The sequence below is a fragment of the Nycticebus coucang genome, chromosome X (genome assembly GCF_027406575.1).
Source record: "Nycticebus coucang isolate mNycCou1 chromosome X, mNycCou1.pri, whole genome shotgun sequence".
NCBI classification, from domain to species: domain Eukaryota; kingdom Metazoa; phylum Chordata; class Mammalia; order Primates; family Lorisidae; genus Nycticebus; species Nycticebus coucang.
The window spans coordinates 80161967-80175101 of NC_069804.1; the positions used below are offsets into that span (position 1 = coordinate 80161967).

The following is a 13135-nucleotide window of genomic DNA, read 5'->3' on the forward strand; positions in this document are numbered from 1 at the left end:
GCATGGGAAGGGATGGAACAGGTGAGGTGTAGGGGTGATTTTACAAAAAATACAGGCTCCTCCCAATTGGGGTGCAAGGGGAGTGGGACGGACTTGGTCTGCTTCAACCCAAGAGGAAAGAGAAGATCAACAGTGGTTTGCGAAGGCCAGAACCATCAGGGATGGAGGGAGGAGGAAAATCCAGGCATGGGGGGTTGTTTGGCAACTGGGGTAAAGGCATTGCCCTCCCCACTGCTGGGATTCCCCTAGCCCCTTGGGTCTGGCAGGAAGGAGGGCAGCCTGCATCCCCCAGGGTCAGGTCTGGGGCTTCCAGATGCTCCAGGCAGGGGGCTGGAGGGGGCTCACAAAGGCTTGCCCCCCAGCTTCTCTGCCAGCAAGTGCAGGTCCTTGACCTTCTCCTAGCGGTTTGCTGGTAATTCACGCTTGATCCCTGTCAGCTTCTTCTTGATGGCGTCCTTGGAGCTGGCATAAATCATTTTGCTCTTCAGAGGTGCACACTCAGGAGCCCAAAAGATAACCACCGGGTCCTCCTTTTTGCTCTCCTTGGTCTCACAGGTCGCATCATAGAGGGCACAGTGGTAGCCCGTGTCTGGAAGCAGCATGACAAAGGTGGCGTCGAGATCGTCGACAGTGTGGCCCACATCACCTACCAGGACCTCCTTGCCTTGCTCGAGTAGGATGATCTCCTCCTCACTCGGGAAGAAGAGCACCGCCTTCTTGAGCTTCTTCACCTCCTCTGGCGTTCAAGACTTGGGCACCTGCATGTCACTGAACACCTTAAAGACGCCATCAGAGACAGCCAGGCCAGAGGCCATGTTCCCGGAAGCGAAAGGGTGATGGCAGGAGAAGCAGGGAAGAGGAGAGCCGCTGCCGCTGCTGCCAGAATCCGGCTGAACCGCAAGTGATTTTTGTATGTTGCTTTTCTATCCTGAAACTTTACTGAATTCTTGTATTAGTTTTAACAGCTTTGTGGTGCAGTGTCTAGGGTTTTCTATATGTGACATCATATCATCTGCAAGCAGAGGTCATTTAAGATTTTTACTTTCTGATCTGGATACCTTTCATTTCTTTTTCTTACAATAGGGGATCAACTTGGCATGTGGCTGTGTGCCCATGATACTTTATTGGTATGGCGATTTGGCAGGCCAGAGCTTTCTAACCTCTGCCAGACCCCCACCCCCATTCTGAGTTTATTCAAGGACGCAGGAATCCCAAGGGTCAACGACACCCCAACCCCCAAAGATGCTCACCATCATTGATCACGAAGGTACAAACTAAAATCATGGATACATTTTCACATACCAGGTTCACAACAGTTAAAGAGTTTAACCATTCCAAGGACGGGAGAGGTTATGAGCAAAGCAGAGCTTCTGCTCGCTGCCGGTGCAAGGGGGGAAGGTGGAGAGCAGCCATTTCAGAGGGTAATTTGGCAGAATCTGTGAAGTGCAAATTATGCAACATTTACCACGTGCCTGGCTCTCTTCTAAGCGCTGCAGGTGAATATTCACTCACCCTCACAACAGTCCTAGGTTGAAGTACCTACCATGACCACCTTCTTCCAGGTGAGGAAATAGGCACGGAGGGGTTCAGCGACTTGCTCAAGGTTATCTGGCTTGCCAGTATCAGCAGCAGGACCAAAACCAGGCTGTCAGGCTCCACCGTCCGTGAGTCCGTGCTTTAAGCTGAGACGCTTAAAACTGCAAAACTCACATTCCCTCAATGATCTGGCAGACTGGCTGGATACATCTTCTGGAGAAACGCTGGTAGGTGTAGTGGACACGAGGACACCCGCACAAGGATGCTGGTGAAGGGAGAATCGGGTACTGCTCTAAATGCCCTTCCTTCAGTAAGGGGAGGAACAGATACAATGTGGCACGTGCATCCAGTAGGTTGAAACTCAGCAGTCCAAAGGAACACATGAGTCCGTGTTAACAAAAACACTCTCGTGACCGCATGCAGCAAGTTGCAGAACGATGCATAGATTTGCATGTACATTTGTAAACTGAAAAAGCCAAACCAATCCTGTGTGTCATTTGGGAATACATATAGGTGTAGTAAAATCACATTTTCCAAAAGCCTGGAAAGGACACACGACAAAGGCCTCACAGTGGTGTTGGCAGTGTGCCAATTTTCTGACACAGTGTCCCTGAAACTACCAGTTCTCAGCTTCCCTGGGCTCAGCAGTCTTGATAGGTGGGGAATACTCCCTTCCTCTGTTCCTATGAGGCCCTGGAGTGTTTGAGTTTCCTCCGCTTGCCCCCTGAACCTGCTTCAGCAGCCTTTCCCACCTTCCCTTCGTACTCACTCCTCTCACACCTTCCTTCCTCACCTTCCCGCTCATGTTCACCTGTCTTTCCATTACCTCTACCTTGTACATCCTACTCTGACTGGCCTTCCGTAGAGGTCCGGGGTGCCTGAACTCTTGCCTGCTGGAAGTCAAAGGCTTGGTGTCCTTGGGCCGACATTATAGAGCAGGGTCAACTGGGTCAAGCAGGCCCTCCACACGCCCTGCCCGTGTCTGCGTAACTCCTTCCCACATTCCCTGCCATGACTTTGAAAGACATGGTACACTGTTTCCTATATGTCAGGAAAGATAACAAAAGGCAGAGCAAAATCTCCTGTACCCTCCACCTGTCTTAGGAAACCCATGCTTTCTATTATGTTGGGGCCCCACCATTGAGTGATGGTGATAATGAGCCCAGGCCTGGGACCACTGGCCTGCAGAAGATGGCAGCCACTGAACTTCTTAGTCGTGCTCCAGCTCCTCTCATCAGGACACTCCCTGTGGCCTTGGCAAATGGTATGTCCCCCTCGGCGCTACCATGGAGCATAACCCTCAGGCTGGCTCACTGGCCTCACATTTTCTGTCCGCTCCAGGATGGCTGCATCATTCAACTTTGTTATTCCTTCCTCTGCCATCTGCCCATCCCAGGCAGGCATTTCTACTTCTCTTCATGTGGGCCATGACTTTCTCAAAGCTTCTAAGGGTCACCCTGGCAGCGAATTTCCTCCATCTCCTGGAGTCCTCGCCAGGGCGTTAAGTCCTATGACACGAGAAGGTGCCTTCACTCGGTAACACTTGCTTATCCAGTCTTATATTCCAGCCCCTGATCCGGCACCCTCAAAATCCACTCCCAGGGGAATTTCCCCTCCTCCTCCCACCTCCTGTCAGTACAGGCTAGCTCTTCCCTGAGACTTCCTTGTCGTATAATCTCTTTTCTCCCTTATCAAGCTCGGAATTACCCACAAATTTATGGAGAGGAGACAAGGGCGGCCCCCCAGGGTGGCACCTGTGGCTTTGTGGGGGTGAGGGCTCTGCAGCATCTACCAGCATAGAGCACATGCTAGCTCTCGCTAGGGAAGGAAGGCCCACCCTGCAAGTGCCATCCAGCTGTCCTCATCACATAGTTCAGGGCCCTAGTTGTTTTCCAAACAGGGACCCGACCTTCACATGACAGGGCCTGTGCTGGTGGAAGACGAAAACGTCCCCGAGGTACTGCGTCTCTTGCTATATCAACTCACCTTGATATGGTGCTCCTCTCCTTGGGTTGTGTCTGCTCCTCTTCTGCGGGAGGAAAGGGCCTCGTTCTTAGCCATGCAGGAGGCCTTCTGGGTCTTACACTTAGCCCTTAACTGTTTGGTAATGGCCTTCAGTTTCACATTATCTGTCCGCAGCGTTTCTGGACCACTTAGCAATCACCAGCTGCCTCCGCCATCCGCCATCCATGTAGACGTTCTTCCCTTCCGACTGTGCAAACGCCTGAATCATCTCCCTGATGAAGGTGAGACCCTGCAGTGGGATGTTTCTCAGGTAACTCGAGGTGAAACCTCAAGCCATCGGGAGGTTACTTTGTGCTGGAGATTATCCATGCCCCACATAACACTGGGGATGGGATCCTTTTTGTCATTCTGGTGGTGAGTGAGTCCTCAGATGACCCCTGGGGCCACTTTTGTTGGTTTGGGTCCTCCAAAAGTACAGAGGCCAAGAGGTGATTGGCTGTGGAAGATCACTGTGGGCCAAAGGCACCTGAGGGATAAAGGGGGGAAGAGCAGGACCAAGTGGGGAGAGTCTTCAGAGTGCCATGCAGGCCCCCTCAGCTAGCAATCTCAGAGGCAGTTTAGTCCTGGCAACTGTTTCGGTTGGGCTGATGGGAAGTCCCCGGCCTCAGCTATCAGTTAAAGGAGTGGAGTCCAGGCCCTGCAGTGGCATACCCCTGCTGTGCTCGGTCTCCCGCTGGGAGCTGCCCAGAGGAAGTGTCATGTTGGTGCTAACTCAGTGTGGGACCCAGAGAAGTGGCAGGTGGGGCTTCTCAATCAACTGTGCTCCCTGCAGCAGGAGTTAGGAGGGGCACGTTTCCATGGCCACCACTGGGAGGCAGGCGTCCAGGGTGACTAAGATCCCTGTTTTGAGTGACCCTGTGGCGAGGCATTCGCTAACACAGGGACATCGGAAGTTGAGCAAGTTTAGACAGGAAATGATGGGGGCTGTTGTTTGGACTCATCGAGTTTGAGGTACTCACGTAGGATATGTAGACTTCTCTTCAAAATTTGCTTCTGCAGTGATCAAGAAATACAGTAACGTCTCGGGATATAGAACACCAATGTCGGCAAATCGGTGCCCTTCATATATGCCAACAACAGTCAAGCTGAGATTCAAATCAAAGACAAAATTCCCTTCGCAGTAGCTTCAAAGAAAATGAAAGACCTTAGCATAGACCCAACAAAGGAGGTGAAGGATCTCTACAGAAAGCACTATGAACACCCTAGATGATATGATTATGGGGCATCATACACTCACTTCATAAGCCATTTGACACATTTTTATCACAGTGGCTATGTTAACCACTGTGATAAAAATGTGTCAAATGGCTTATGAAGTGAGTGTATGATGCCCCATAATCATATCATGGTATACAGTTATGATTTAATAAAAAAAAAAAAAGAAATAGCTGAAGACGTTAACAAACAGAGGAAGATACCATGTTCGTGTCTGGGGAGAATCGACATTGTTAAAATATCTATGCTACCCAAGGCAATTTACAGATCTCATGCAATCCCCATCAAAGCACCAACGTCGTACTTTGAAGAGCTTGAAAAAATAATTCTTCATCTCATATGGAACCTGAAGAAACTCCAAATGGCCAATGCAATTCTCAGAAATACAAAGAAATCTGGAGGCATCACATTACCAGACTTCAGGTTATACTACAAGTCCATAGTGATCAAAACAGCATGGTATTGGCATAAAAACAGAGACATAGACCTATGAAACAGAATAGAAAACCTAGAGATCAAACCAGCCTCGTGTCACCATCTGATCTTCAATAAACCAAACAAAAGCATGCACTGGGGAAAAGAATCCCTATCTAATTAACGGTGCTGAGAGAACCAGTTAGCCACATGTAAAAGCCTGAAACTGGACCAGCACCTTGAGCCACTGAAAATTGACTCACGCTGGATAAAAAAATTAAATATAAGACACGAAACAATAAAAATGCTAGAAGAAAGCGTGGGGAAAACTCTTAACGCTATAGGGCTGGTGAAAGATTTTATGAAGAAGACCCCATGAACAATTGCAGCAGCATCAAAAATAAACAAATGAGACCTGATCAAGCCTCAAAGCTTCCACATAGCTAAGGACACAATAAACAAAGCAGACAGATGACTTTCAGAATAGGAGAAGATATTTGCATGTTAGAAATCTGACAAAGGGAGGGAGGCGGACCAAGATGGCGCCCGAGTAACAGCTTCTTTGCATCTGGGCACTGTGAGTCTGGGGATATAGGACTCCAGGCATCTCTGGCTGGTGGGATCTGCCTATCATCAGCCCTGTGAAGATACAGGGAGTCAGCAAGAGACTTCTGGACCCCAAGAGGAGGACTAAAACAGTGGGAAAACGGCAAGTGGTCGCGTGTGTTCAGTCCGTCTAAACCCGCCTGCAACTGTAAGTTCAGTAGCAGCGAGACTGCAAACTGGAAAGGCCTTTCCTGTGAACCGTTTTGGTGTCTTTGGACTTGGCACTCAGTTGAACTGCCTTGGGGAGAGCCTGAGCAGGAGTGCGGAGAACTTTGGCCGTTGTCTAGGGCCCCAGTCTGAGCTGCTGAGCCAGACGGAGCTAATAGTGTTTGGCTGTGGGTCACAGGGAGCCATTGTGAGCGATCTGCCCTGGCAAGCTCCGCCCTCAGGGTCACAGAGCTAGAATCGGGTGGGAGCTGGTAACCCCACAACCGAGTAGCCTAAGGGTGGGGTCTGAGCTACCTTGCAGCCCTAACCCTCAGGGGCAGAGTGAGACCAGTTTTGGCACACTGGGTAAGTGGATAGCCACTTCAGCAGTGATTCTGGCGACTAGCACTTTCCTGGGAAAGCTTCTGCTCAGCAAGTTTACAAGTTCAAAGTGCCTTTTAAGTGGGCTGAAGAGAGATTTAGGGTGTTTACCTGCTGGGGTTTGAGAAATCAGCAGCCTCCAGTCGTATCAGAACGGTGATTAACATCTCATACCCCAGAAGACCACGTGTTGCCCAGACAATATTCAATAACATATACATACTGCTTTGTTTTTGGTTGTGTTTTTTTTTTTTTTTTTTGGTTTGGTTGTTTTTTTTGTTTATTTTGATGTTGTTGATGTTGTTTTGTTTTTTTAATTTCAACCTTTTCCATACAGATCCTTTTTCTTTCTCAATTTTTCTAGTTTAATTATAATTTCCCATTGCTGCCTTTTTCAATAACTAGAACTTCATTTTTGCTAGTGTTTCTACTGCTATTATTTGGCTTTTCACCCAATTTTATCCCGTAAAGTTTTCTGTTTGCTTGTTTTGGTTTGATTTATAGCATTTTTGTCTTTTCTCTCTACTTGGTGGAAGTGGGGTACTGTGTCTGATCAGGTTAGCAAAGAGCTGCTGACTTCAAGGGAACCACCCAACTGGGCACACCTAGAAGGTGGGTTTTTTTTTAAAGGTTTTGTCAAAGTACCCTATTGTACACCTCTATTGCTCTGTCTCCCTCTTTCTGTGCCTCTCTTCTTTTTGTCAATATTCCTTTTACCCACCCCCTCTCCTTTCTCCATTTTTTTTTTCTTATCACTCGGTCCTCTTTTCTTTCATCCCTTTTTTGCTCTTCAACCTTCTCACCCTTCTGGTCCTGTAACCCTTAGTCCACAGGCACAAGAACTTAAAGAGCAAGAGGAAGTGAAAGGAAAATTAGGGCAAGGAAACAGATAAAAGAAATCACTCATGAGGAAGAATCAGCAGAAAACTCCAGGCAACATGAAGAACCAGTCCAGAACAACCCTGCCAAGGGACCATGAGGTAGCTACTGCAGATGATTCCACCTATAAAGAAATGTTAGGAATGACAGAAAGGGAATTTAGAATACACATGTGGAAAACATGAAAGAAATGATGGAAACAATGAAGGAAACTGCTAATAAAGTGTAAAATAACCAAAAGGAAATCCAAAAACAGAATCAAATAAGAGATTAACGATACAAAGAATATAAAAAGGATATAGCAGAGCTGAAGGAACTGAAACAGTCAATTAGGGAACTTAAAGATGCAAAGAAAAGTATCAGCAACAAGTTAGACCATGCAGAAGAAAGAATTTCAGAGGTAGAGGACAAAGTTCTTGAGATAACTCAGATAGTAAAGAGGCAGAAAAGAAGAGAGAGAAAGCAGAACATTCACTGTCAGAATTATGGGACTTTATGAGTTATAGGAATCCCAGAAGGGGAAGAAGAATACCCCAGAGGAATGGAAGCCATACTAGAGAATATTATAAAAGAAAATTTCCCAAATATCACCAAAGACTCTGACACACTGCTTTCAGAGGGGTATCGGACCTCAGGTTGCCTCAAAACTAACCGAGCTTCTCCAAGACACGTTGTGATGAACCAGTCCAGAGTCAAGACAAAAGAAAAGATTCTGCAAGCTGCCAGGAGTAAGCGCCAGTTGACCTACAGGGCAAATCCATCAGAGTGACCGCAGACTTCTCTAATGAAACTTTCCAAGCAAGAAGACAATGGTCATCTACCTTTAATCTACTTAAACAGAACAATTTCCAGCCCAGAATTCTGTACCCTGCTAAGCTAAGCTTAAAAATTGATGGAGAAATCTAATCATTTACGGATATACAAACAGTGAGGAAATTCGCCACAACATGACCAGCTCTACAGGAAATACTTCAACCTGTTCTGCACACTGACCACCACAATGGATCAGCAGCAAAGTAAGAACTCAGAAATTAAAGGACAGAACGTAACCTCCACACTGATGCAAAAGATAAAACTAAGCAATGGACTCTCACCAAATAAGACAAATAGAATACTACCACACTTATCAATTATCTCAATAAATGTTAATGGCTTGAATTCCTCACTGAAGAGACATAGATTGGTTGACTGGATTAAAAAACACAAGCCATCCATTTGCTGTCTGCAAGAAACACACCTGGCTTCAAAAGACAAATTAAAGCTCCGAGTCAAGGGTTGGAAGACAATTTTTCAGGCAAATGGAATTCAGAAGAAAAGAGAAGTTGCAATCTTATTTTCAGATACATGTGGATTTAAAGCAACTAAAGTCAAAAAAGACAAAGATGGTCACTTTATATTGGTCAAGGGAAAACTACAACAAGAAGACATTTCAATTCTAAATATTTATGCACCCAATTTAAATGCTCCCAGATTCTTGAAACAGACCTTACTCAGTCTGAGCAATATGATATCTGATAATACCATAATAACAGGGGACTTTAACACTCCTCTTATAGAGCTGGACAGATCCTCTAAACAGAAATTAAACAAAGATATAAGAGATTGAAATGAGACCCTAGAACAACTGTGCTTGATAGACGCATATAGAACACTCCATCCCAAAGAGAAAGAATATACATTCTTTTCATCACCGCATGGAGCATTCTCCAAGATTGATCATATCCTGGGACACAAAACAAATATCAACAGAATCAAAAGAATTGAAAATTTAAAACTGCAGATGCTGGCGTGGATGTGGAGAGAAGGGAACACTTTTACACTGCTGGTGGGACTGCAAACTAGTACAACCTTTCTGGAAGGAAGTATGGAGAAACCTCAGAGCACTCAAGCTAGACCTCCCATTTGATCCTGCAATCCCATTACTGGGCATCTACCCAGAAGGAAAAAAATCCTTTTATCATAAGGACACTTGTACTAGACTGTTTATTGCAGCTCAATTTACAATCGTCAAAATGTGGAAACAGTCTAAATGCCCACCAACCCAGGAATGGATTAACAAGCTGTGGTATATGTATACCATGGAATACTATTCAGCCATTAAAAAATGGAGACTTTACATCCTTCGTATTAACCTGGATGGAAGTGGAAGACATTATTCTTAGTAAAGCATCACAAGAATGGAGAAGCATGAATCCTATGTACTCAATTTTGATATGAGGACAATTAATGACAATTAAGGTTATGGGGGGAAGCAGAAAGAGGGACGGAGGGAGGTGGGTGGGGCCTTGGTGTGTGTCACACTTTATGGGGGCAAGACATGATTGCAAGAGGGACTTTACCTAACAATTGCAATCAGTGTAACCTGGCTTATTGTACCCTCAATTGAATCCCCAACAATAAAAAATATAAAAAGAAATGTGACAAAGGGCCAATAACCAGAATCTACAGAGAACCCAACCTAAAAGACCAATGATCCAATTAATCACTGGGCAAGAGAAATGAACAGAACCTTCTCCCACGAAGACAGAACGATGGGTAACAAACACATGATAAAATGCTAATCATTCCTAATCACCGGAGAAATGCAAATCAAAACCACCTGGGCATGTCACCTATCACCAGCGAGAATAACCCACATCACAATGTCCCAACGCTACAGATGTTGGCGAGGGTACGGAGAGAAGGGAACACTTATATACTGTTGGTGGGATTGCAAACTAATACAGCCTTTCTGAAAAGAAGTATGGAGAATCTTCAAAGAGCTAAAAGGAGACCTTCAACTTGATTCCACAATCCCATTTACTAGGTATCTATCCAGAAGAAAAAGAATCATTTCACCATAAAGATGTTTGCATTCAAATGTTTATAGCAGTTCAATGCACAATCTCAAAGATGTGGAAACAACCCAAGTGCCCATAGACTCATGGATAGATGAATAAACTGCGGTATGTGTATAGAATGAAATGCTATTCAGCCATAAAAAGATGGGGGACTCCTCACAAAAATTGATTCAAGATGGATAAAGGACTTAAATTTAAGGCATGAAACAATAAAAATCCTTAAAGAAAGAATAGGAAAAACACTGGAAGATATTGGCCTGGGGAAAGATTTTTATGAAGAAGACTGCCATGGCAATAGCAACAACAGCAATAATAAACAAATGGGATTTAATTAAATTGAAAAGTTTTTGTACAGCCAAAGAGACAACAACCAAAGCCAATAGACAACTTACCCAATGGAAAAGGATATTTGCATGTTTTGAATCAAACAAAGTTCTATACAGAACTTCAATTAATTCACAAGAAAAAAACCAACAATCCCATACATCAATGGGGAAGAGAAATGAATAGACTCTTCTCCAAAGATGACCAATGAATGGCCAGCAATTATATGAAAAAATGCTCATCATCCTTAATTATTGAAGAAATGCAGATTAAAACCACCCTGAGATCTCACCTAACCACAGCAAGTATGGCCTATATCACAAAATCTCAAAACTGCAGATGCTGGTGCGGTTGTGGAGAGAAAGGAACACTTTTACATTGCTGGTGGGACTGCAAACTAATACAACCTTTTTGGAAGAATGTATGGAGAAACCTCAAAGAACTCAACCTAGACCTCCTGTTTGATCCTGCAATCCCATTACTGGGCATCTATCCAGAAGGAAAAAAAAAACCTTTTATTATAAAGACACCTGTACTAGGCTGTTTATCACAGCCCAATTTACAATTGCCAAAATGTGGAAACAACCTAAATGTCCTTCAACCCAGGGATGGATCTGTAAGCTGTGGTATAAGTATATGATGGAATATTATTCAGTCATAAAAAATGGAGATTTTTCAGCATTTGTACTAACCCAGATGGAGGTGGAACACATTATCCTTAGTGAAGCATCACAGGAGTGGAGAAGTATGAATCCTATGTACTCAATTTTGATTTGAAGACAATGACAATTAATGACATGGTGGGGTGTGGAGGGAGGGGAGAGCAGACAGAGAAGGAGGGAAGGGCTGAGGGAGAGGAAAAGAAGAAAAAAAAAGAACAAGAAAAGAAAATGGTGACTGTCCTGACCCGCAGGACAGCAACGGGGGACGCAGGAACCACCTAAAGGAGAAAAACAAACAAGGGGCGCGAGAAAGGGAGACAAGACAGTTTTCTGATCAAGCCTCAAACTTTATTGAAGAAACTTGTGCCTTATAAGCATCACGGGGAAGGAGGGTGTGTCTCGTTGGGAGGTTCAGAGGAGTTGTTAACTGGGGATTGGCTAGAGTAAGTAAGATGGGGCATAAGGTGATTGGTTGGCTAGTTGCCGGGTAAAGTTACCGGGAAAAGGTGAAACTGTTTTTTACTTAAAGAGGAAGTAAGGCAGAGCTGTGCCTTATATGGCTTCCGACATCTCCTCCCTTTTTGTTTTAGGGAGGTGGGCATTAACCGAGAGAGGGAGTAGTGACCTGGCTCCTCTCGTGGATTTCCCAGATCCACATTTGTTATTTGCGGTATCTTTTGGAGAGGAGAGGGAAGCGAAATTTTTGATACCAACCTCTATGCAAGCCAGGTTTGCTCTCAGAGAAAAATCAGAGGGGATCTGATCCTTCATTTGACTTCTCCTTGGGATCGGGAGGTCGAAGGATTGTGGGACCTTCTCTTGCAATGCCTTGCTGTGCACTCAACTCGGTGCCCATACCCTTTTTTCCTTTTATTAGGAATGGGTAAGTGTACCTCTGATCTATACACTGCCCTCATTATGAGGGGAAGCCATGAGAGTCGGTTTCTTGGTCAGACAAAGCCAGGCGATGGTAGTGAATTTGAATTGGTTTTGCTACTGCAGAGTCTATTTGTTGTTTAATGAAGGTGGTGACATTTTTGAATAGCCAGGGACCAAAGGAAAGGACTAATAGAAGACCTAACAGGGGGCCTAGGAGCAGGAGGAGATAAGGGAGAAGTCCATTGAGTCCTGTCCAAAGGGGGTTATCACGAAGTTCCTTTCTTCTTTCTTCGAGCTGGTCTTGCAGGGTTTTTATCTTGTCTCGAACAATGCCTGACTTGTTGGCGTAGAAACAACATTTCTCCTGTAAAGCCAAACAGATACCTCCCTGCTCTGCCGTGAGGAGATCTAAGCCTCTACAATTTTGTAGGACTACCTCTGCTAGGGAGTCTATTTGATCTTGAAGATTGTGAATTGTTTCAGAAAGAGCTGAGACATCCTCTATTAGTTGACGAGACAGTTTGTGGTAGGAATGTATAGATATTCCTGTTCTGGTAACTCCTGTGGCTACTGCTGTAGTGATGCCTAGTCCTGCTATTAGTGGGATAAGTTGAATAGCTCTTTTAGAGCATGGATGTCCAGCTATATAATCAAGACTGGGGAGAGGAACAGGTTGATCTCCTAGTATAATAGAGATATCAGGGAGTAGTTGGGCGGTTATGCAATAGCCTGTCCAGTTACCTGGTAGGGCCATGTAGGCCAAATTTCCTCTGCATACAAAAACATGTCCGGGAGGGGGGCACTGGTGTGAGGTGTTGTTAGAAATGGAGGAGCAGTTTGTGAAGGTGATGCTTCCTAAGTCTACATCATAATTATTGTTCTGGGGAGATTTGTATATACAAGGGGTTTGCGTAAATTCTATGGGTTGGACTCTAAAAGGTAGACTGTCGCTACAGTTTAGATGTGAGTTGTTTAGATGTGAAGTGGAGGTGTTTGTTAGTAGGGCTAGGGGCATAGGTATGCCAAGAGTTAGACATAGCCAGCAGTTTTCCACGAGGGTTGGGTTGGAATTATTTAAAGCTTTGAAAGTGGCTTCTAAAATATCAGAGGTTTGGACGTCGAGATCTATGTCTCGAGATTTAGGTAAAGCTAAGGGGTGGTATTGTAGGGGAGTATATTTTTCTTTAATTATTTTTTCAATTTGTTTTTGTACCGCATCTTCTCTTA

The 13135-nt window shown here is 44.9% G+C and overlaps 1 pseudogene; it reads right to left on the reverse strand.

The window, feature by feature from the left end:
- Positions 1–341: 341 nt before the first annotated feature.
- On the reverse strand, positions 342–815 carry LOC128576866 (cofilin-1-like; annotated as a pseudogene).
- Between the last annotated feature and the right edge of the window lie 12320 nt (positions 816–13135).